Below are 5,008 nucleotides of genomic sequence, written 5' to 3' on the forward strand. Positions count from 1 at the left end.
CACAAATTTAGTTTTAACTGAATTGAGGTAAATTAGTTTTAACTGACCTTTTTCACTCTGTCTCGGTAATCCCTCAAGAAAACACCGTATATGTATTATTGCCATAGCGCCACGAGTAAAATTTCGCCATGTTTGAAAGCATGTACGAAGGAATTTCCGTGCCCCTACTCATAGATGCGGCAAAACTCATTGTGGAAAAAAAATTAACCTGCTAGACTTTCTGTGTTGACGTTGTGAAGTGTCGCAGACATGGCATTGGTTGTTGTGCACGATGCACACTACACGAGATGAAACGATTGCATCCCGAAGCCCACTGTCAAAGTAGATTGTGCCAAAATCAGGCTGAAATCATGAAGTCTGAACAGGGCTTAAGCTGAATGTGCACTGCAAATATGCTACAATAGCACTGCGGCATGTGTGCATTGTTATATTTCCCTGTGAAAACACAGCCACTTCAATCTGATCTCATGACAAAACATAACAGTTTCACAAATTGGCAATTTTGTATTAATTTGTATGATTACAAATGTGAGCACACTGTATGAAAACATACAGATGAGAATATGCAAATTCATATGATTTGGCTACTATTTATCATATCCATCTAATATTCATCTATTTTCCAAAGCATTTTATGTGTATTGTTTTTTTTTTAGTTTTTAGCTTAGCAACATGCTAAAATCAAAAGTCAGCCATGAGCTGAGTCTCCTGTACCCGCTGCATGAAGAGTGAGGGTTTGTGTGACCCCAAAGCATAACAGATCAGTCATTTAAGAGTTAACATGTCAGTTAGGATGTCGCATTACAAAGCAGCTGCCAATGTCGAGAGCCACAAGACAACACACTAGGTTTCGAAACAAAGCTTTAGTTTCCTTTTCCTTTCTCTCCTCTCAAGCAACATTTCACTCTCTCTCCATTATATTCACTACGGCTATTTGCCATCTATCACTCTCACACTCTCATGATATGAGCAGCACATCACTGTGACTAGCTCTCATTAGACCTTGGACTTGCCGAAGCTGATATACATGGGAAAGCCAGTCGTCAGCCACCCACACAAAGTCAGCTTTTCATGGCAGACACAAACTAATCTAAGACTGGAAGAGGCTCTCACACTGAAATTAAAGGAATAGTTCATCCAGAAATGAACAGTCACACGAGGGTGGATCATTTGAAATGTTGTAATGTTTATTTCAGGATGGACTATTTAAAAACACAAAAAATAAAGTTCCATTGTGATTATCACGCGTCTTCATCTCATTCAGATAATATGTTATTGTGATTATAACTGACTTTCTTATTCTCATTTCCATCCATATTCCTATGTTGACAAAGCAAGACATATATACATAAGAAAACATGTGGACTGAAAGTGAAAGGCCCTTCCCTTCTGCTTCTAGTACAAACGTGATTCTACTTGTTATTTGCAATACGGTTGTAATGATTCACCACAGGAGAGGCTCAAGAGTGAAATTCCCCATCCCTTCATTAGCAGTAATTATTCTGAGCTTCTCAAGGCTGAGAATAGCGAAGCCCAGCCAAGCAGCGTGGCTTGGGCAGGTCAGCGTGGCATATGTCACCGGGCGGCTCCCGTCTGAGGTGCAGCTTTTGTCCCGTACCATTAGAGCTGAAGGGGGCTGCTAGTTAGCCATGAACATTTCGTTTTTCAGATGATTCTGGGTTGAACAGTTTAACCCAGTTAAAAACAGGCCAGAAACATAATATAAACTAGGACAGAAACTACATATACACACAAGTAACTTGAATGCTGTGTTGGCCAAAGCACTGTAAACATTCAGGCCCATTGCACATAGTCAACTACTGTGACTCAGCAGTTGAGTTATTTAGAATAATTTGGGAAGATAATTATACACATGTTGACAGTTTAACTACTGTAGCTCAGCAAGATTCTGACAGTTGTTAAGCTGAAAGAAAAAACTTGACCAGAAGAAGAGTGTCAAAATCTGCAAAGCTGGAAATGTGCTATGAACTCTGGCCTGATGCAAGAAAATGAAGCTTGCAGAGTCTAAACATTTGCATTCACTTACTTGCATTATATTTTGGGCCTTATATAGAGGTAGTACCATTGTACATTCCTTTAAAGCTTGTGTGCGTGTGTGTGTGTGTGTGTGTTTAATTGACAGTTATGTATAGCATGTCACAGATGCTTTCAGTTGAGCTTAAAGAGTCACACAGATGGGAAATCAAAAATGACCTGTATTACAGTGTATGATGTAGCTGTCCATCAGTGTAAACAATGTGCAAAGTAATTAAACCAAAAAGTACACTATTTATAAAGTTATTGGCTTCTAAAGTAAGGAGTCGACTCTGAATCGCTGAAACGAGTCGTTATTGGTGAGTACAAGGCGGGATTTTCAAAGCGTTTGGCCATGAAAGAGGGTTCATTACCAACTTTATTTAGACCAACAAGCATCTCCGAATCACAACGCGAAGTATGATTATGAAGTTATGTGTTTGTTTTCTCCCGAGCGTCTTATCAGTATGTGTGCTGTTTGCAGCCTTCGTCTACGCTGATCTTCATTTACAAACACGTCATTAAAATGAAGTGTAACAAGTGCTGCTAACAGATATTCTGTGATGAAGTAATCCATATGAAAACAACGCGATGTCTGTTTTTCATGTCTCCCTTCATTATATCTAATGTGACCACGCCCCCGCACTGAACGCGTTATTCAGATTCAAACTGAAGCGCGCGGCTTGAATACACCCACACAGAAGAAAAAGCAGCGAGACTGTTAAAGTTTTTTATTTTACTGTTTGCTTCGCTTTAGTGGAATAAGACATAATTCACCCCAAATAGATGCTAACGCATTGTTTACCGTGGAGGTGTGTGCGGAACAACCAATCAAAACTGTGTCAGTTGACCAATCAGAACACAGTATGCCACCGAAAGGTGGGGTTTAAGGAAACTGAATCTTTTGAACAGCTTTGCGCGAACCGTTTGGGGATCTCTGAGAGTTGAGGTAATTTTAAAATGATATTTTGACAAAATGACAATGTTTTTTAACCTTGGATGGATTTAAACCTATTGTACAGGACTTATAAACAGTGATAGGAAGCTTAGAATTTTCATCTTACTGGCTCTTTAACTTAACTTTCTAATATTCCTTTAATAACAGATTAATCCTCTGAGTTAATTATTAAAGTAGATTTGCATTTCCTCAAATAAATCATATGGGACACTGGATCTCATTCACTAATAATTGCGTGGATTATTTAGTATTTGTACGCACAGGAGAAGATATTTCGAAAACAAAAATAAAAATGTCTGCCTAATTCAATACACATAGGTACACTAATTTGTTCTTAAAGGGTTAGTTCACCCAAAAATGAAAATTATTTTTTTTAACTTATAAGCTTTTTATTAAACTTCTCACGGACCGATGCAGTGCAGCATTCGCGTAGTGACATCAACAGCTTGAAAGATCAAAGACAATTTATAAAATAACTCCAACTGAATTCGTCTGGAAGAAGAAATTCATGTACACCTAAGATGATTTCAGAGTGAGTAGTTTATGGTTTAATTTTCATTTTTGGGTGAACTATCCCTTTAAGCTCGTTCTAATATTAATGAATGTCAAGTGAGAGGTTAGTCTTTTACCTAAAACATGGCAGCTTTTAAAGCTTTGTACATGTCACAGCTGGAGCTATCCACCTTATTTTTCCTGTAAGAGGAGGCGTGGTCGTTAGTTAATTTGACTTGTCTGGCCAATCAGAATTGAGTATGCAAAAATCACCATGACATCATTGCTGTTGGTTGCATTTTTAATGCTGAACATTGTATAAGTGTATCTGGTGGTTTTAATCTTAAAAGAGTGTTTACAAATACAGATTAGATGACACACAAGACTGAAATGATCTAGAGAGAAGAATCTGTACGTTAACATGTTCAGGCTGAGTTTATTACAGTTTGATATTTACTGTTGGGAGCTAAACGAAACAAGAATGTTTGAGGAATGTCAACACAGTGCTGCCCCTAAAATGATGAAAAATGCCGGAGAGATGTTGAAATATTTGTCAGTATGAAAACGAATGGTTTATTTAATCCTTATTATGTTAATCGTGTAAGTGTGACATCTCAAAGATGGTTCATTAATTTGTAAAAAAAAACGAAAGTATGGAGGGATGTGTGTGTGTGTGTGTGTGTGTGTAAAGGTCAGCAGTCAGTGTTGTTCTCAAACTCCCTTTGAGCGTCGATCGCCCCTCCCCCACCAACAGCACACACACACACACACACACACACACACACGCATTCACGCACGCACGCACGCACTTACACAAAAGAGAACAGAGAGAGAGAGAGAGAGAGAGAGAGAGAGAGAGAGAGAGAGAGAGAGAGAGAGAGAGAGTACGTGAGGTATGTGAGAGCCATTCAGAGAAAGTGAGAAACCTTTGAGAATTTGAGTTCATCAAAACAAACAGAGAGCCATTTTAACTTTTTGAAATATGAGAAAAAATCCATAAACGTCCCAGCAGAAAATCATTGGTACTTTTTTCTAATAAAACACAACACAATGCACCTTGTAAACATTTGATTCAAAATACAAGTAAAACACTTGTGAAAAAAGAATAAAAAATACAATACACATGGTGCATTGGGTTGTATTCATATAGACTTTTCCTAGAATCTAGCAATATTTAATTAGATTCAAATTTTCCACCAAACATAAGAAGATGAACAGATGAAATGCAGAATCATGTGGCATTTACTAATGTGCTGTATCTTTCCTAAGCTTTTTCAGTTTATCTTCTCTTGATTTTCATTAAATCTGTGCTATTTTCAACACAAAATAAAATAAATAAATAAATGAATTCCATCAAATCAAGTAATAGATCATTCCCCCTCAAGGAGTGACCACACATTGCAGCTTTTATTTTCGTCATTAAGCAGATATGAATCTGACATGAGTATTATTATGTCATCGTGTGTTTATTAAGATAAACTTCTTACGTTTTTACAATATCATCTCATGCATATACTCCCCCTT

The sequence above is a fragment of the Carassius auratus genome, chromosome 19 (assembly GCF_003368295.1).
Source record: "Carassius auratus strain Wakin chromosome 19, ASM336829v1, whole genome shotgun sequence".
Classification (NCBI taxonomy): Eukaryota; Metazoa; Chordata; class Actinopteri; order Cypriniformes; family Cyprinidae; genus Carassius; species Carassius auratus.